The sequence below is a fragment of the Diadema antillarum genome, unplaced genomic scaffold (genome assembly GCF_040938485.1).
Source record: "Diadema antillarum isolate AM-2024a unplaced genomic scaffold, OU_Dant_1.0 seq00000322_RagTag, whole genome shotgun sequence".
NCBI lineage: Eukaryota > Metazoa > Echinodermata > Echinoidea > Diadematoida > Diadematidae > Diadema > Diadema antillarum.
The window spans coordinates 631990-653539 of record NW_027271341.1 but is presented as its reverse complement, the minus strand read 5'-3'; the positions used below and the strand labels follow the sequence as shown (position 1 = coordinate 653539).

The window sequence follows — 21550 nt, the reverse complement described above, 5'->3', positions numbered from 1 at the left end:
AAAGTGTCATTTTTTCCTCAGACATTTGTATATATATGAGGATCAAAATTAGGGGGTGCTCCAAGAAATCCGCTAACAGAAAAAATGAGAAAATGCCCTTAATTTGTACATAACAATAATGTCTGAATTTAAAGACTATACATAGGGCATTCGCCAGGTTTCTGTACAATGCAATGCAATGTACATGGTTGCTAGTCTTAAAATTCAGACCCATAATACGACATATTATGTGCATGTTTACAGTAATACACCATTTTTACTGGTTTTCCTATGGTAACAGGTGGTTAGTCTGTGTTGCAGACCTGAGGGAGGTGTGTTGGAATAGTCCAGTTTTCTTAAGCACCTTTTCATTAAATAATTTGATATAATTTCTGGTAAAGGATTTTTTTTAGTACTGTCTACTTCCTGTAGAGAAATGGCAAAGAGTGACATGTGACTCTGGCTCAGATACTTTAAATCTTGGGCAATGACTGAGCCAGGTGTAGGACTATGTCACAGCTCATTTTTTCTCCCAGAACTACTAGTTTACCAGTAGAAGAGCTGCATATTCCATTGAGAACTTAAGGTTTTGGGTATTGCCCTACATATTTCCTAACAAATTTAACCCGTTTCCTCCAAGATTGTGTGAATTCCATAGGTTTAGCGCAGGGATTACCTGGGTCCCGTAAGCAATTTTTATAGTCCGCACTTCCCCTCTCTATATGTTTCTTATTTCTTATGGGGGTTATTCAAATGTTTAAAAAGGTTAAAAGTTTGTTTTCATAGATGAAGTTGAATTTAGACAATTTGAATATTTTTGAAAATATATTGATATTTGTAATTTCACTCATAAAGACTTAAAGCGGTTTGAATATTTTTGGTCTGATAGCTATGTATAGACATGTTATTAAAAAGTAAAAGCAATGTTTGATTGGTTCATATTATCCAAAGAGGGTGGGATGTAGTTGGCTGGTGAACAAAGTCTATGGGGAAGTTTAAAGAGTTGATAGAAATAAAACAAAATCGGCATAGAGCAGAATCTAAATCACAATATAATATATGACAAATTCCCGACCCCAAATGCGGTTGATTCTATGATGCTTTATGTGAAAATACATTCCACCCAAAATACATGTGATTGATAGGAGGAAAAAGTATAGTACATTAAAAACAATATAGTTCAACTAACCCCATTAGTCCAGCAGCATAATGAAATGATTGTTAAGTTTTATCGCCTTGTCAATTGAAGATGATGTTACATAATGACAATTATCAAAGTCAGCTAGATCTACTAGTATATCAAGAAACCAAAAAGAAGGGGTGGGGTGGGGTGGGGAGAGAAGAATGAAGTAAATTATTAGTATCTGTAGTTTTGGTTTTCAGTATATTCATTTTAGTTTCCTTAATTTCCGTTAGGTCATCATGGATTGGAGCATTTGTGTACTAGTAATCTGCCAGGAACAAACGCAAGAAAAACTTAAAGGTCCTATATATACACTTTTGGGAGAGTGACTTGAAAAAAATGTTCAGGATATCACATTTTATGCATAATATGTGTAGGTCTGGGGACATTTCATGAAGCATTTTGTCCGACAAGTTTTCGGACAAATTTGCTCTCTGCCAATCAGATGCAAGGATTTCTGTAGTTTGTAACAGTTTGTCAGAAAAATATCTGACCAAACTGCTTCATGAAATGCCCCCCTGTTGTATCACAAGACATCCTACCATATACAGTTTTTGCAATCAAAGCAAACATATAAAGAGATATCAGTATTTTTCTCATTAAAGCGTAAATGCGGACGGTTTAGTCTGGAAACATGTTATCATAGAAATATTGTTCACATTTTGTGTTATTAACAATACTTAACATTGATTATACAGATTCATTTTTTTACAGAGGTTCTTTCTATCCGTAACTCACACTTAAGAATAATTTTCAAGCACTAATTTTGGGTTTTTGCCTTTAATTATCCACAAAAAGGAGGACTCAATGCATAAAAGGTGTATGCTTTATTTTTGGAAAATGTTGAGGAGATCAGGAAAATTATATATATTGATGTAGATTTTGGACCTGAAGGAGCAGTTGAAGCATTTTTAAGGAAAACAATGCCTTGTGGAATCGTTCTTATCATCAAAAATTAATAATGACAAACTCAAATGAAAATTGGAGGGGGGAAGAAAAGATGAACATAATGACATGAGATAGCTTGGTAAAGATTAAATGCTAAAATAGACAATGCAGCCTCTTTTCTCAGTTCATACTTATCCAGAGTGTGTGCTTTCTTTCCAGTACCGGTATTATTATTTAGATAGGTTAGGGGAATCCCTTTGAATTGTGTGATACATCATTTTAAAGCTTACAGTCTGCTCTTTCAGAATCTGTCCTTAAAGGACAAGTCCACTTTCATGTACACATGGATTCAGTGAATACAACAATATTAGTAGGACACATCACAGAAAGCTTGGAAAAAATCGTACAATCCGTTCAAAAGTTATGATTTTTTAAGGTATCTGCACAGTCGCGGCTGGATGAAAAGACTACCACAGTGTATGATGGCACATGCGCACATTCTAAGGAAAATAAAATGAGAATTTCACAAAACCATACTTTTTGAATAAAGTTCACATAGTTTCTTTGACTTGCTACTGACGTATGTCAAGGGTAATATTATTCCCCCTGCCTTCTGAAAGAGAAGTCGAGTATCCTTTTGTATTAAAGCGAAAATAATTTATGTTGAATTTTCTTTATTCATTCTTTATATCGTTGTACACATGTGACATTACAAGGTATAGTAGTCTTCTCATCCAGCCTCGGCTGCATGAGCAGAAACTTCAAAAATTCATAACTTTAGAACGGATTGTCCAATTTTCCTCAAACTCTCACTGATGTGTTCTACTATTGTTGCTGCATTCACTCAACCCACCTGCTATAAAGGTGACAAATCTTTGTCTGGCGACTTTTTTGTTGATCAATTATACCAACCTTGATGGAAATCTCTTCAAATTCATAAGTTCTGAAGTCTCCTTTAAGTTTAACCAAAATCTATATATGTAGTTGCCATGGCAACATACCACTTAACACTAATGAAAAGTATTTCAAACCTCTATACATCCCATCGATCAGTTGTACCTATTCAAATGGAATCTCTTCCAAACTGGAAAATAGCCTCCTGTAACTAACTTCAATTAAAAACCCTAGTTTTGGGTTGCCATGGCAATGCACAAATCAACAATTATATTTGACCCCTGGTTTATACTCTTGGTACCTTCTATACAACGTTCATATCAAATTTTGTGAAAACTGAATCTTCCTACCTGGAGAAATAAACAAAAACATGATTTTTAGAAAAAGTTCATTGACCTTTGACCTTTGGAAAATTCACTCCAAATTCAATCAAAATATTTTACTTGTTCTCAATATTCTTCCTGCCAAGTTTTATCCAGATTGGATATTCCTGACCTGAGAAATAGCCAAAAAACCTATTTCACAAATAAAGGTCATTGACCTTTGACCTCTGACCTCCTTCCCAGCATCAATTTTCTTGGAGCACCCTATTTTTTGAGAAGGTACATCATGAAGTACCTTTGGTGAAAAAATCATGCTTTTGTCCGCCGTGTCACGATAATTTCACTAAGCCACCCCACTATAGTAACTTCAGAATTTTATGATTTTTAGCTAGTCCGACGTGATTTTGGGTGGCCAATGGCCAGCGGACCATTGCCAATTTTGAACCCTGGTATGTGATTTGCTGTTGGCTATAGGGAATGAATAAAAACCAGATATACAACTGATGATTTTTATAACAGATATGACAATCGCATTGTAACTGATTGACAAATTGTGACCGTGCATCACAAAACGAACAAAAAGTTGCACACGCTGATTTTGTGTGAGAGATGAAAATAGGTGAAATAGGTCAACATAGCCAATCTTGACTTTTTCATATTTTCTGAAAGAGCAAGTCTTCTACTACATTATACTAAAGTTTGGAATCATAAAACGAAAAGGAAATTGAATTTTTATCAGTTTTTCTGGAACATTTTTTGGTAGAATAATGTGATTAGGTGTTTCTAAAAGAGTCCTCTGTTCATTTCTTAAAAAACCCTGTCCATGCTGATCACTTTCAACTCCAATAACTTTAGAAGGGATAATGCTACTGCTTTGAAAGTTGGCATTGATCATCAACAGAATGTGTTGATAAAGCATGCTTAATTTCAGCTTAATCTGATAATCTCTTCATTGTTGTTACTCTGGTGGTTATCATCCTGTTATTTGTTCCGTTCACCGTGCAGCTAGCATGGCTTGGTAAAGATTAAGCGCTTGAATAGACCCAGGGGCCGTATTCTGAGAGCTTATTAAGTGTCTGATTAGCACTTAATTACCGAATTGGTATTCTGAGAGCATGATTAAGTAGGGGGTATATTAACTACCATAGCAACAAGCGTTTTGGCGGGAAGGACCTACGCGTTTGCGCGTATCAATGCGCGCGCACCTCTGAGAGGACTTAATCACAGAGTTAATTACGAATCGGTATTCTGAGGGTGTAATTAAAGGACAAGTTCACCTTCATAAACATAAGGATTGAGAAAATGCAACAATATTAGTAGAACACATCAGTGAAAGTTTGAAGAAAATTGGACAATCGATGCAAAAGTTATGAATTTTTAAAATTTTTGTGTTGGAACCGCTGGATGAGGAGACTACTACAGCTTGTGAGTCATATGCGTACAACAGTATAAAGAAAATGTAAAGAAAATTCAACATATTTTCACTTTTTTCGCATAATAAAAGAGCACTTGACTTGCCTCTTTCTAAAGGCAGGGGGAATAATATTACCCATAACATTTGTCGGTAACGAGTCGGGGGAATGCGTACTTTTTTCAAAAGATGAAATTTTGTGAAATTCTCTTTATATTTTCCTTATATTGTTGTACGCATGTGACATCTAAGTTATTCACACACTGCAGTAGTCTGCTCATCCAGCGGTTACTGCACAAAAACTTCAAAAATTCATAACTTTTGAACGGATTGTCCGATTTCCCTCAAACTTTCAATGATGTGTTCTACTAATATTGCTACATTCTCTCAATCCTTATGTTTATGAAGGTGAACTTGTCCTTTAAGTATGAAAGTTAATGGAAAACTTAATGATACCAAAGAGTGTCATTAACTACTCCGATATCATGCATTACATCACGTTTTCTCTGCCACTGCGGTACTTACCGTCTTAGGTAACCGAGGAGCAGTTGAATCTTGTTATCATGGTATCCGTAAAATTCAGAGAAAAAAAAGAAATATAACCAATCTTCGAGGAATTTTGTCATTTTATTTGAGCAAAGAGGTTGAGATCTTCGCGTTCGTAGGTGAGGGGTTGTAATCAAATACCGGAGTGTGCGCACGGAGCTCTTGGGCTGTAATTACAGGGGGCGTGGAGGAGCGCGCATTGAGGGCATATTTGCGCGTGTAATCATCATTTTGGCTTCTAACAACACGTCTGATTGGATGGAATAACAATTAGATGGGAGGGATCTAAAATAATTACAGGAGACTTAATCATACCTTAATTACGTCCTCAGAATACCGATTTTGCCCATGATTAAGGGCCTATTAACTTCACGACTTAATCACGAAGTTAATTACAGACTTAATTATGACCTCAGAATACAACCCCTGTTCTTCAGAGCCTCTTTTCTCAGTTCACACTTATCCAGAGTGTGTACTTTCTTTCCAATATTTAGATAGGTTAGGAGAGTCCATTTGGATTGAGTTATATATCATTTTAAAGCTTAGAGTCTGCTCTTTCAGAATCTGGATACTTTTTGTTGGTTTTGTGGAGCCGAGTCACAATTGCCCTTCATTGATGTAAGTGAAAAGCGATTGTTCAGTGTTTTAGTAGTAGCCATGATAAAAATCATGGGCATACTCACTCGGGTTGGACTAGATCCAAAGACCTCCAGATTGCTAGCCAGGCAGCATATCTGCTAGACTACTGAGTCCATGGGCCAAGTCAGATGTTGGTACCCCCAAAAGGGACAAAACCTTTGTGGTGCCATTTTGTATCAAACTATGATAGCAATTCCAAATGAGTAGATTAGTCTTGAAAATAGTCTTCAACCAATGCGTTCAGAACTTTAATAATCAGTCTGTCTAGTCTATGTTTAAGGAGGCCATATCCAAAGGCTATGTTACATGGTACCTCCCTTTATGTTACCCCCCCCCCAAAAAAAAAGACATTTTATTTCTGCAAAATTGTAGCAGAATTTGTCCCTTTAAAGCCTCTGTTACACTGATTCAAATCAACTGCGAATCTACCCGAATACACGTGTTCGGGTGGATTCAGGAGCATTCTGTTCTCCTTCGCTGAATGGGCGAAAATTCGGGACGGATTATAGAACATGCGTGGAGGGATTCGGCTCATTTTGAAATGTTCAAAACCAGCCAAATACCCTCCAAAATACTCCCGAATGTGGCCCCGACAAATGCCATTCGGGCCATATTCGGGATGTATTCAGATGGAATTCGGTTTGATTCGGGGAGGTTTTCAGGGCATTCTGGGCAGATTTGGGCCTATTCGTATCTTCGTATCAGGGGAGTAACAGCTCCGAATAATCTAGCCAAATAGACCCAAATATTACGAATAGAGCTGAATCTGCCCAGAATGCCCCGAATACCTCCCCGAATCCATCGGAATCATTACCAGAATACAGAGCCGAGTACAGGTGAGTGAACTGAATAGGCCAGAATACAGCCGAATAGCAGCCAAATAGGTCGAATGAGTGGCCAGAATGACCTGAATAGTCTTGTGAATATAGCCTGATTGGGAGGCCATATTCGGGTCCGATTTGTGCCGAATTTGGACGATTCTGGGGCATGTTCGGCAAATTCGATGGCGTATTCGGTGCATTGGATTCGAGTCAACATTCGGGTGGTCATTCGGCTGCAATCGGGGCATTCGGGCCACATTCGGCTCGATTCTGGCCACATTTGGGTTGGCATTCGGCTTTATTCGGGATGCCCAAAATTGATTCGGAACAATTCTTCGCGATTCTGCTCTGATACGGGATCTGTTCGGAACCTATTTGTCTCTGATTCGGGGAGCTCCCCGAATCAGAGAAAAATAGGTTCCGAATCCAATGAATCCATCCGCTTCAAGACATATTCGGGCAGAAACGGTCCAAATTTATTTTGGAGAATTTGGTTCTGGAGTAACCCTGGCTTAAAGGGATCATATAGTTTTGGTTGAGACCAAACTTCAGATTTGTAACATTTTTCGGTCAGATAATGAGAAATCTCTTATGAAATATGAAAGAGCATGTAATTTCAAGAGGGATTCAATGTTTATTTGATGAAAAGTCGTTTTGAAATGGCTGAGATATCCAAAACAGAGCAATCCTGATAAAAGGTGGGACCCACCTTTTATTAAGATTGCTTTATTTTACTTTGTTTTTGGATGTCTTAGCCATTCCAAAACCGATTTTCTACCGATGAACTTTGAATTCCTCAAGGAATGGTATGCTATGTATTATTTCATATGTGATTGCTTGATATCTCGCAAAAAGTTAAAGCCCAATCATCATCTCCACCAATACTACTGTAAAAGTGGATATTTTCGCGCGACTAATTTTTCGCGCTTGGCCGGGTCGGAAGAGTTTCGCGTGTTTTTAATTCCGCGGAATCAAGACATCACGCACAGGCACATATGGCAAGCAAAAATATTCGCGTGCTTTTATTTTCGCGCTAGTTCTGGTTGCGCGAAATGCGCGAAAATTTGAAGCAATTTAAATGAAACTTAGGGTAGATGATGATATTGAGGTATAGATGTGCAAGACATGTTTTTTGTGTTTGTCGGACAATGCGTTGCCATGGTAACCATAATTTTACCAAAACCTTGTGGATTTAATAACTTCCATAGTATTTAAGCAATCAATTTCAAAATTGGTATCTATGATGATCTATAGGTGTAGTTATGCGAGACACTCTTTGTGTTTGTACTTGACAAGCATTGCCATGGTAACCGCATATTTTCTTTGAAATCTTGTGGAGTGAACAACTTCCACAGTTTTGAAGCAATTGAAATCAAATTTGGTAGGCATTATGGCCTTGAGGCATAGATGTGGAACGCACATTTTTTGTGTTTGTCGGACAAAGCGTTGCCATGGTAACCATAATTTCACCAGAACCTTGTGGATTGAATAACTTTCACATCATTCAAGCAATTAAGATCAAATTTAGTATGTACGATGATCAGGAGGTGTAGTTATGCGAGACACCAATGTGTTAATATAAGAAAAATGTGTTGCCATGGTAACCACTCATTTTTGTATCAAATTGAACCATTTAATCTATGAAGGTGAAATTTGGTGTGTATGATGCTCTTTAAGTGTAGTTTTGCAAAATGTCCATTATATTTGTATCGGACAATGCGTTGCCATGGTAACCGCATGTTTTTTAAAATCCTGTGGAGTGAACTTCTTCCAATGTTTTCAAGCAGTTGAAATCAAATTTGGTAGGCATTATGGCCCTGAGGTATAGATGTGGAACACATAATTTTTGTGTTTGTCACACAAACCGTTGCCATGGTAACCACAATTTTACCAAAACCTTGCAGATCGAGTAACTTTTCCATCATTCAGTTCATTTAATTCAATTCATACATTTATTCAGTAATAAAAATCGTTTCGATATAAAACGTTTACAAAATGTAGCAGGTACAGTTCTGAGAAAGCCAGAGGCTTGTTAAAATAGAATGTACCCTTGAAAACAAATCATACTCATATTGCAATTTAAACATTAAAATATCAAACGATAAAAGGAGCACAGAGAGAATGAAGCATATTAAAACAAGCACAAAATTGAAATTAACAGAAATTACCAATTACATCAAGGGAACATGGAGAGAATAAAACATACTAAGACAGAGGACAAAACAAAACAAATAATATCACATTAGAGGTCAATAGCACAATCAGGGTATGCAATTGTGTAACAGGGCAAAAATGAAAAAACTTGGTGAAAATGCTTTTTTTGTTGTTTGTTGTAGCTGAGTGTTCAAATTTTCATTTCATGTAAAGAAAGAGTCAAAATTTTGCATTAAACTGCGCATAAATTAGCATTTGAATTAGGGGTGTCGAATTACATTGAAATGACTAATATATTGGAAAAATTCATTAAAAAAAAGGAGAATGTTTTTTTCATCTGATATTGCTGTTAGATATTCTTGATAAATATCCCTTTCATTCACCACCAGCACATAGCCATGACATATCACAAAATATGAATGAATTTCATATTTTCACTTCTCGAAATGGATGATCAATTTTGTAGGCATTATTTTGAATTCAAATAAAACCACTTTTACATATTTTATCATATTTCACTTTTGCCAAAGAGTGAAGAGGCGAAACTTTCAGGAATAGGTAACAGACATATAGTGGCCATTATTACAAATTTTTATGAAATTAGGGCTGGTACTTTGGAAGGTCTATATTATATTTTTCATCAAAAAATTATCTGTACAGTTTGACCTTGAATGTGTGCACAGTGTTTGGATCAATTCTCATATTTGTAAACACAGATAGAAGAATGAATGTGAGATTTATGATGACTTGAGTTGATAGCCAAGCTGTGACACTCAAACAATGACATATTAAGCCCAAATACTATGTTTTTGCTTATGATATCTTTAGAAATTAGACAAGCATTGAAATATGAACACTGAACACTTAGATATGACCTTCATGCAGTATAACATGGGCGTGTATCGCACTTTTTTATGCTCAGCAATTTGTAAAAATATAAAAAAATAAGTTCCTATTGCTCAAATTTGCTAAAATTTTCATACAATAGATTTCTACATATGTACAATTCATGGTTAAAAAAACAAGGATATTCAATAAGGGGAAAAGATTCTTTAAAGTAGTCAAATTAGGATATACCTCACTGAAAATACTGAAAAACGGCTGCACTTATTTTACTCAGCATTTGAAAATGGCTCAAAACTCAAAACTGGCTGAACATTTATTGGCAAACAGCGCACCATATTGTAGTGTGTCTTCAGTACTTTCAGGAAAAGCAGAAAAATAAGCTGTTTCTCCATGTATAGCTGTACAGCATGGGTTAAAAGGTCACAATGTCACAAAAATAAGCCAGCATTACACTCCTACCAGGATGGGACTTCAGACCTTATAACTTTCTCCAGCTGAAAGAACCACTGTTTTTTATTGCATGCAAGCAATGCCAGGAAAAAATCCATTAATTTGATACCAAACACATAGGGGTAGACTTAAAATATGGACCTCAAATCTTGATTTTACGTAAGTTGTAAAACGCTTTTTTTGACGCATTACATGGGTTTTGGGGGACTTTTTGGTAATTAATCTTTAATAATTAACAGTAAATGAGAAGAAATTACCTATTGTCTTCCCACATGTGATTACTGATGTCTTAGCATGCTGCATGTGAATTTTTAAGTCAGTTGGTGCATTCTTTTAGAAGTTACAATTTTTTAAAGTGAGAAAGTCATGATTGCATACCCTGATTGTGCTTATCACCATGAAGCAAAGCAAGCAAAACAGAACGAGGTATAGAACGAGACTACAAAAATTTGTGTAAATAGTACGAGAAGACATTACCGATTGCAGCTCATGTAAAATACATAATTAAAAAATGTAATTCAAATTTCCTATTTTGACTAAAATGAGGAGAGGGCAAGAGCATATCGAAATTTTTTCTTGAAATTGTTCGGAGGCAGCTTTTAAAGATTTTCCGGAATTCCGGAGTTCCAAATATTAGATCCATGAAACCTTATCAACTGTTTTTGGGCACGAGTTGTTCGGAAAAAGAATGGATAAATATTGAATTGATGCCGTGTGTTTTTTGAGTGAATTTCATTACAACGTTTGAAATAATCCATAAAAACAGATGGAAGTGTATTGTGAATAAACTTATACATAAAAATTCCAGTCTTGTACAAAACCAAATCAGACAGAGATAAGACGCCGAGGCGTCGAAATAGATCATGTGTATGCGCACGATAATGTGAGCCAGTGCAAAGACGAATAACCTGTTTCTGTAACACCACTAGTCTCTTTAAAAAGTAGGCAGATGCACGACCCCATATGAGGTTACAGTAGTTAAGGTAATATAGTGGTGTTGTACAGTGCATGCAGGGCATTTAATGGTAACATACAATGTAGTACGCAGCTTATGCAGAACACCAATATTCATGCTTATCTTAAGGGAAATATATCGTATATGACTGGTCCAGGATAATTTCTGATCAATAATTAAACCGAGGAAATTGACATTGTCAACCTGTGAAATATCATTGTTATTAAGTTTCAGTTTTACATCTGCAGAGGCACTTTTATTCTTCATATTATGCAACATATACTTAGTCTTTGATACATTGAGTTGCAATTTATTAGCTTGAAACCAGTTTGAAACCTTTTCCAACTCAATCAGTATTTGCTACAGACAAAAGTCTATCTAAGCTTGTATCTGCAAAAAAGATGGTGGTATCATCCACGTAAAGTATCATTGTGAGTGACTTTGAGACTCTTGGAAGGTCATTGACAAAGATCAAAAAGAGAAGAGGTCCCAAAATACTTCCCTGGGGGACCCCTATCGAAATCCGTGCAAGGGTAGATAGAGAATCTTTAACCTGGACACATTGTTTTCTGTTTGAAAGATAACTTGAGAACCATTGATTAGCTATTCCTCTCACACCATACCATTTAAGTTTGTAAAGAAGGATTTCATGATCAACACAATCGAAAGCTTTACTGAGGTCAATGTAAACACATAGTTTCTTTTCATCATAGAATATATTGAGCAATTCAGTTGCATAAAGCAACGCCAATTCAGTTGAATGGTTAGCTCGAAAACCAAATTATTTGTTCGTTAGCACCTTGTGGGTGGTCAGGTGGTTGTACAGCCTATCATAGACAATGCGCTCAAGAATTTTCGACAACGTTGGAAGAAGGGAAATAGGTCGGTAGTTACTTAGAGCATTGACATCACCATTTTTAAAAACAGGAACTACTTTACTGACTTTCATCGATTCTGGAAAAACACCAGTTGACATAGACAAATTGCAAATATGTGTGATAGGAATCGAGATAAATGATATAACATCTTTTATAACACTGGAGTTAATACCATCAGTACCTGTGGACATAGATTGTTTCATTTTAGAAATGACTTTCAAAATTTCACATTCATCAGTTGGATACATAAATAATGACATAACATTATGTGAGCTCAAAAAAGATGTGAAATGTTTTTCTGAGGCTTCAATATTTGAGGCGACATTTTTACCAATATGACTGAAGTAATCGTTAAAACTATTGGCATTCTCATTTTCACTACACACTTTTTTATTATTTTTATAACAAAAGAGGGCAAAGGTTTGTGTGTGTTTTTACCGAGTAACTCTTTCAGAACATTCCACGTCTTTTTCAAATTATTTAGATTAGTTTCCAGGAGACGTGCATAATACGACTTTCGATATTCATGGAGCGCAGAATACCAGCTGTGATCCAAGGTTTCTTTGCCCGTTTCTTGTCTTTATCTTTATGTCTAGATTTAGTACGGTATGTTTCTTGCAAACACCGGTAAAAATATTTATGAATGTATCATACGCAGAATTAACATCTGACTGGTTTGTTACAGCTGTAAAGTCAACTGACTTAAGTTCCTCATTAAGGGATGAAATACGAAGTTGTGTGGAAAAACATGGTGATTTAATAAAATTACCATGTATCCCATCATGAGTGAACTGAAAAATTGGAAAATGATCGGAAATATTGGTGTATAATAAACCAGAAAAAATTGATTTGTCAGTTACATTCAAGCAAATAAAGTCAAATTTAGTATGTATCATGATCTAGAAGTGTAGTTTTGCAAGACACCAATGTGTTAGTTTAAGGAAAATGTGTTGCCATGGTAACCACTCATTTTTGTATCAAAATAAAACATTCAAGCTATGAAGGTCAAATTTGGTGTGTATGATGGTCTTTAAGTGTAGTTATGCAAAATGTCCCTTGTGTTTGTATCAGACAATGCATTGCCATGATAACCACACTTTTTAATCAAACCTTGTGGAACTCAGTGTCAGCTCTGTAGTTGTACAGTAAACTGAAATTATTCTGTTTCCAATTCGACAAGTGCACAAACTTGGTATTAACGTCATTGCCCTCATGACATCACATACTTTAAAGCGACACTAGGGGCGGGGGTATTAATCACCTTCAGTGATAATTCTAGTTTTCATTGATCTTACTTTGAAAAAAAAAATACAAGGATAAAAAGACTGCTATTCAAAATGATTTCGTTGACCATTGTTATCGTCTAGCACGTCCAAGTTTTTCCTGCTAGCCTAAAGGTCCAGACTGTGGAAATCGATACAGCTTACATGCAATACAATGCAGGAATTCTTACGATAATGTTGTGTAGCGGTGTTTAGCTACTCGGGATCAGTTATGTTCATGGTTTGATATAGAGGTACCAAGTGCAGATACATTGTATGTAAAGTAGACGCAAGAGAAACATAGGCTCCGGAGACTGGATTTGTCTTTCAGAGTATGTTTATTTATTGAGTTTTAGTTTTTAACTCAAGAATCAAAAGGTTTATAAGTGCAAGTCGCCTTCACAATAATATCAGAGAGCAATCCGAAGGTGGCATGCTCCCATGGTGGATGTTGGACAAGAACTATAAGTCTTCTTCTCTGCATGATCCAATTCTCCTCATACATTCAATGATACACTACGGTGGTAACATGTTGTGAGTGGGTGAATGGGGGTGGAGTCTTTGTATTAAAGAGAGGTTTTAATTGGGCAAAACTTTTGTTGTTATAGAAACAAAGGCAGGATTAGCTTTATAAAGGAGATAGTATTCATGGTTTTGGATTCAACAACAATTCTAAGTAATCAATGGGGGGAGGGCAGGATGTTTGTGTTTGACTTTGAGTAGCCTGGTCATAAATTAATTGGGGCTAGATGTACAATGTATACTCAAGGGATGTTGAATGTCTATGATTCACTGGATGAGGTGGAGAGTATTGTTAGGGGTCATTGACTGGCGGAGGTGAGCAGGTACGTATATCCAGACATCATTGTGGAATGGGAGGGGGTAGTGATAACTTTGTGTATCATTGCACAACATTCCTTTTGTTTGGAAATTAAGACTCCTCTCTTTTTTTTTCCTGAAAGGGAAGGGGTTTACACACAAGAATTCATTATAATGAATTACAGAAATTAAAGGCGATTGACCATGTGTAAACTTGCTAGTGAAACCATTCATCGTTGTTCCAGTCTCTCTTGTGCTTTCTTTCTTACTCAAATCTCTGGTTGTTTAATCATGACTTTATTCGAGTTCAAGTAAGTGTGAGAATAACAAATATACAAAAGAACCAGGTCCACCGTTTCATTCAAAACGAATGGCAGGTTTAGACACGTACATGAGGATACAAAACAACAATATTAGAGTTTACATTATTGCAACCCATATCACACATAGAATATCAAATATTACCGGTGATCAATCAATAAAAACAATCAATACATATAATCCTATTTCTGTGTTACAATAACAGCAGTGATGTAGTTATCATCCGCAGTATTAATACAATAATCCGCATTAAAATATCATATAATAAATTATACAAATACACATATAGACCTATATATATATGCATATACATACATACATGGGCGTACAAACAACCAACACTTGCTGTATTATTATTATTATTATTATTATTATTATTATTATTATTATTATTATTATTATTATTGTTATTATTATTGTTATTGTTATTATTATTATTATTATTGTTGTTGTTATTATGAGTATTTATGATGGAATATTTGGGAAATTGTCAATCAAAGAAGTATACTAAATGTTTGGATAGGAACCAAGTATTGAAAGACAATAATCTCCCTCCCGTGTGAGGGAACGTTTGATTTGTTGGAATTGAAGTAACAGATCTGGTGCATACTTTTTTGATGAAATATTCAGAAATTTGTTAATCTCCATAGTGAAGTTATTGTATGGAAGGGTACCTAACGGGGAAGGGAGCATCCATGTGAGGGAGATTTGGCATTTTCAGAATTGAAATTAAACAATTTTGTGCACACTATGGGGGAAAGATTTGGACAGATTTCTATAAAAAAAAAAGCAAGATAATTATGTTGTCCCCTTGCCCCCCAGGAACAACTTCCCTGCTTATGAGGGAGCGTTTGCATTTTTAGAATTCAAATGAAAATATCAAGTAAACACATTTTCAATTGAATTTGAGAAATTGTCAGTTACCAAAGTGAACTGAGTCTGTGAAGGGAAACCAAGCAGGGAAAGGGTTAAAAGAAAGGAGATATCCCCTCCCACACCAGGAACTTTTTCATTTTTCGAACTGAAGTGACAGATCTGGTGCATGCTTTTGATTAAATTTTTGGACAGTTTCCTATCAAAAAGCAAGAAAATTGTCTACTCCTAAGGAATGATTGGGGTAGAGGAGGCCCAAAACATATGTCCCCCCCCCCCCCCAAAAAAAAAAAAAAAAAAAAATGATGCTCCTTCCCATAGTTGCATGCATTTCATGGATATTTTCATGCAGGTCAATTTCCTATTTTGTCAAACTTGAATTTCCATATGTGCAGAGACTCCAACTCTCCTGCTTTTGACAGGAAATCTCCCACTGAAAGCCAATTCTCGCAAAAGCTCCCGTTCTCCCGCTTGAGATTTAAAGACCTAATAAAATGCATGCAAAATGTTTTAATATGCAAAAGAAATGTAAAATATATGTCATGATTTTTCAATGTAAGTATGTTTTCAGCGTCTTTCCGGTTTTTATCGCTTCTAGAAACTCCCCCAAATATCACATTTTTGGAGGACCTCGTTGCAGTTTTTGCGAAAAAAATATGTCACGTGACCAACACCCCTGAACCGATTGATGACATATAAGCACGGAGTTGAGCTCAGTTAGCAGACGCCGCTCAGCACAAGCACTTAGATTACCAGCTTGGTACACGCTCGTACACGTTATAATAGCTAGCCCGGCCAGGCCCGGGCCCGGGATGTGCGCTCCCGGTCGACCCACTGACTGTCGACATGTACGCACTAGTACCACGTACATTATCACTAAGTTAGCTTGCACAAATACCTGGTACCTCGAGCATGTCTTACCCTATATGGGTAAACTTCGACATTGATGATGACGATGATGAAGACTGCAGCTCTGACGATAGCGGAGAAGAAGAGGAGGCACATGAAGTTGAAGGGGAAGATGGGGAGGGAGAGGCAGCCGATGAACCAGAACGTTATCGTGGGGCTGCACCTTTAGCTTACCGATATGAACCAGCTGCATCTCCCGCTGCCAGTGCAAGAGCAAATGAACATGGCACCACGTCCGAGAATAGACCTCACGGAAACGATCGCCTGGGAAATACAGAGTGGTATGTGTGGTATGCCCCCATAGTTTAACGTTAGAAAGGATATAGTGTATTCTACATGATTGACACTGTAAGTTGTAACTGTTTGTCTAGTAAGTAGTAGAAGAACAGACCCAGCTTGCTCACAAAGTGAGCAGCTACTCTGGCCGCCGCAAGCGGGAGCGTCCCGTCCGTGGCCTGGCCTGTCGGCCGGCGCTAACAAGTTAAACTAGTAGTAGTAGTCTACTAGTACTACTGCTAGTAGTAGTACTAGTACCACTAGGTCTAGTAGACTAGTAAGTAGTAACAGTAGCAGGATCTTTGGTAGTAGTACAGAGGCTACACTCTATACATTAGGGGGATTAGGGTATGTTACAGGGTGGGTCGTGGCTCAAAAAAAAAAAAAGGAAAAAAAAAGGCATAACCAGTTTCCCATGGTCAGTTTCTGCAATAATTGTTATCAGTAATCTAGATGCGCCATTTTCTAAGAAAAACGATACCAAGAATGATCGTCAATTTTGGTCGAGTAGTTTTTTTAGCTCACCTGAGCCAAAGGCTCAAGTGAGCTATTGCGATCGCCCTTCGTCCGGCGTCCGTTGTGCGTCGTGCGTCGTGCGTCGTGCGTCGTCCGTCGTCCGTCGTCCGTCGTGCGTCGTGCGTAAACTTTTTACATTTTCATCTTCTTCTTGAAAACCCCAAGACCGATTTTCATCAAACTTGGCAGGTAGCATCCCTAGGGGGTTAGGAACTCAATTTGTTAAAATGGGCACCATGACCCACCCAGGGGGCCCCCAGGGGGGCCCAAACCCCCAAATTTAAGGAATCTTTAAAAATCTTCTTCTCTAGAACCAGAAGTGATAGAGCTAAGTTAATACTATGAGTTAGTTCATTGATGACTGTAGTTTCAAGTTTGTTCATGGCAGAATCAGGGATACCCCCCTTGGGACCCAGGGGAGGGGGGTGGGGAGGGGTTCTAATGGGGCCTAAATTGTACATTTTCATCTTCTTCTTGAGAACCCCATGACCCATTTTCACCAAACTTGGCAGGTAGCATCCCTAGGGGGTTAGGAACTCAATTTGTTAAAATGGGCACCATGCCCCACCCAGGGGGCCCCCAGGGGACCCCCAGGGGGCCCAAATCCCCAAAATTAAGGAATCTTTAAAAATCTTCTTCTCTAGAACCAGAAGTGATGGAGCTAAGTTAATACTATGAGTTAGTACATTGATGACTGCAGTTTAAAGTTTGTTCATGGCAGAATCAGGGGTGCCCCCCTTGGGACCCAGGGGAGGGAGGTGAGGAGGGGTCCTAATGGGGCCTAAATTGTACATTTTTATCTTCTTTTTTAGAACCCCATGACCCATTTTCACCAAACTTGGCAGGTAGCATCCCTAAGGGGTTAGGATCTCAATTTGTTAAAATGGGCACCATGTCCCACCCAGGGGGCCCCCAGGGGGGCCCGAACCCCCCAAATGAAGGAATCGTTAAAAATTTTCTCTAGAATCAGAAGTTATACAGCTAAGATAATACTATGAGTGAGTACATTAATGACTGTAGTTTCGAGTTTGTTCATAGGAGATCCAGGGGTGCCCCTCTTGGGGGCAGGGGTGGGGGGGGGGGGTGGGGGTGGGGGGTTGGTTAGGAAGGTCCAAATGGGGGCCTGAATCGTACATTGTCATCTTCTTCCTGAAAACCTCATGATAGATTTTCGTCAAACTTGGCAGGTAGCATCCTTAGGGGGTCAGGATCTCAATTTATCAAAATGGGCACCATGCCCCACCCAGAGGGCCCCAGGGGGCCCCCAATCCCCCAAATTAAGGAATCTTTAAAAATTTGGGCCCTTATTGTACATTTTCATCTTCTACTTCAGAATGCCTGGTCAAATTTTGGTAGAGCTGTGAATAATTTAGATTAGTGACTGCGTGAAAGGTGAACTTGCGATACTCAGGTGAGCGCTAGACCTGCGGGTCTCTTGTTTAATGATACAAATCATACTGTGGAAGGAAGCCCCACTGCCGTGCTTATCTACCGATGAACGCCACGGTGGGGCTGAATTCATGAGTAGGCCTAGGCCTATAAACAGGCGAGTCGCCGTAGTATTAGTACAGACACGCAGTGTTGGGGCTATCATGAAATAGGCCCCACAGCAGTGCACGTGCACCCGTGAGTTTATAGCAAGCAAGGGTAGGTTCTAGGGTTAGGGTTTAGGGTTAGGTAGGGTTGTATTTATGGTTAAATTTGCCGTTAAATTAGTCGAGGGACATATAAGGAAGTCCTTTTAGCCGCATTCACGAGTATTATACTGTGGAAGGAAGCTCCACCGCCGTGCTTATCTACCGATGAACGCCACACGATGGGGCTGAATTCACGAGTATAAACAGGCGAGTCGCCGTAGTACTAATAGTACAGACGCGCAATGGTGGGGCCTATTTCACAAGTTTGCCTACAAATCTATGTAAGCTTAGCGTTGCCCGAGTGCGAAGCATCCTTTTCTCGCCACAGTCTTCATGGTCTTACAGTGAAAATAATGGATATTCAAGCGTACCACGTTGTAATCTGTATTATTGGCAGTATTAAATCCAATACAATTCATTAAATATTCTTTTGTCCAAAGGCTTAGCCAATGACAATAGCGGAGCGCAGCGCTAGCTATGCGCTCTCTAGCTTGCTCCCCCGCCAGCGCTAGCCGCCGGCCGGTGCTGTCACTGCGCTGTGCTAGCCTTGCTAGCTTGCTGGCTATGGCTAGGCTGGTCGGACAATCGATATCGACGACTCCGATCTTTGACGTCATCACAATTTAGAAGTGATAGTGCGCCGCATACGGCGAAAGTATAGAAAGTTTTCCAAAAACCGAGGAAATTGCATCCATTATGTTAACAAATATAGAACAAAATTCAGAACAGTAAAAAACCCCGCACGACCACAGAATTACTTAGAATTTAACATTTGATATTAGTACATCATTAAGAAAAACATTTGTAAACCATTTTATTAGGTCTTTAACTTCTCCCGGCCTGGCTCTGTGTCTCTGCCCTCGGATGTGTTTTCTCTCGCTTGAAACAATCTTTCTCCCGCCAAAACACTTCTTTTTTTTTTATAGGAAATGAAGTATTATCAAGCCAAAATATATGATATTTAGTATCATCGTATTTGAAAAAAAAAAACCACAGCCTGAAATAGCAGGAGAGAGCATCTAAAACCCTAGAGCTTCCAGGGCCCTGGACCCCGGCTGCATTAAGGGACTTTGCACTTCGGGGCTCGTGATGTTCCGTCTCGCGCACATCAAGTCTGAGTCTCTAGTTTGCTAGGGATTTCAGGCAGAAGAATCTCCAGATCAGAAGGTGCTTGGGGTTGGAGTCTCTGTATGTGAAACTGATTTTTCTGTTTTTCTTTTTTTTTTTGGGGGGGGGGGATTTGCAATATCCTAGGGATTACATGTATAATTACAAAATTTTGATGGCATTGCTAAGATAGCAAAGTATTTAAATGCTTTACAATGACACTACGCATGTATGAGAAACAAACTCCAGCTTTTTTTTTTTTTTAAACAACAATTCTTTTTTTTTTTCAGAGTATGGAAGTACAGGTTTACATGGAACAAAGGCTGATTCATGCCTTTAATAGCCAGATACAATGGTTGTGCCAATATCCTGTCATGCACAAACACTGAAATGTACATGTACCAGGAAGTGTATGTGTGACCGTGCATCACAAAACAAACAAAAAGTTGCACCCCTTGAGTTTACATGAGTACTCATGAAAGGTAAAATGGGTGAATCGAGTCAATTTTGAGTTTTCCATATTTTCTGAAAGAGCTATTCTTTTTCTACATTATTCTCGAGTTTGGAATTATACATTGAATGGGAAAGAGGGTTTTCAGCAGTTTTTCTACAACCTTTTTTTTTTTTTTTTTGGTGGAGTATTGTGATCTGGGGTCCATTGGATAAAAGTTACAATTATGGTAACTTTGCCATCCAATGGTAACTTCCATGGAATTCTTGATTTTGATTGGCTGTTTAGTACTGTTGCCATGGTAGTTACCATTGGATGGCAAAGTTATCATAATTGCAACTTTTATGCAACGGGCCCCAGGTTTTTCTTAGAGGCCCCTTTCATTTCCGGAAAATCCTTTGCTCCATCTTTACTTGCAACTGTAATAACTTTTGAAAGGATGATGCTACTGCTCTGAAAGTTGGCATTTATCATGGTCAGAATGTGGTTAAAGACCATGCTCAATATCAGCTTAATCTGATAATCCCTTAATTGTTGGTGCTACAGTGGAGAACATCATGTTTTTGTCCCATTCATGGCACAGGTAGCTCGGCTTTTTAAAAGATTAAGCAATTGAATAGACCCTGTACTTCAGAGTCTCTTTTCTCAGTTCACACTTTCCAGAGTGTGTGCTTTCTTTCCAGTATTTATATAGGTTAGGAGAATCCATTTGAATTGAGTTATACATCATTTTAAAGCTTAGAGTCAGCTCTTTTAGAATCTACCCTTAACTAAAAATCCATGTCTGGCTACGTTTTGTTTGTTTTGTGGTGCAGGGTCACTTATATGGTCATAGTCATCTCATGCACTACTGTATATGCGCCCATAATTTAAGACTACAATATGTATATATTTTGTTAGTACCGGAAGTGGAAACTGGTTAGTGGGTAGATGTACATCAATGTAAAAAATTGGCAAGCAGTACATGTAGGTGAAACATTGGCACTAAGTAGGATTTTTCCTTCGTATTGAATATTAAACAGATCCTACACTTTAGTTCTCAAAAGGATTTCTGTTCAGGACATTGGTGGATATAATTGGCCGGGGGGAGGGGGGGGGGGGGGGGGGGGGGGGGGAGGGGGGATATGAGTTGTATGCTATTTCTCAAGGAGCTTGCTACAGAGGTCACAGCATGGACTTGAGATCCTGAGGGAAAATAATATCAACGATGCCTGGAATGAAAGCAGTCTATATCTGTTTCATGTTTGTACCAAACAAAATTAGATGAAATTCAATCGCATCAGGCAGTGCACAAATACCCCCATCTCTCTTGATGGCGATCCCGCTACAGTCCTAAAAAATATCAAAGCGCGGCATATCATGGCTTGATCGTTCCAAATATTCTCCATCGTATCTTGAGTGTTTTAGAAGCA

At 38.1% G+C, this 21550-nt stretch overlaps 1 protein-coding gene across 1 annotated transcript in view; it reads left to right on the top strand.

Moving 5' to 3' along the window:
• The window catches only part of LOC139730618 (6-phosphofructo-2-kinase/fructose-2,6-bisphosphatase-like), a 148974-nt gene that overhangs the window by 64475 nt on the left and 62949 nt on the right, over positions 1 to 21550 (top strand). The window lies entirely within an intron of this gene.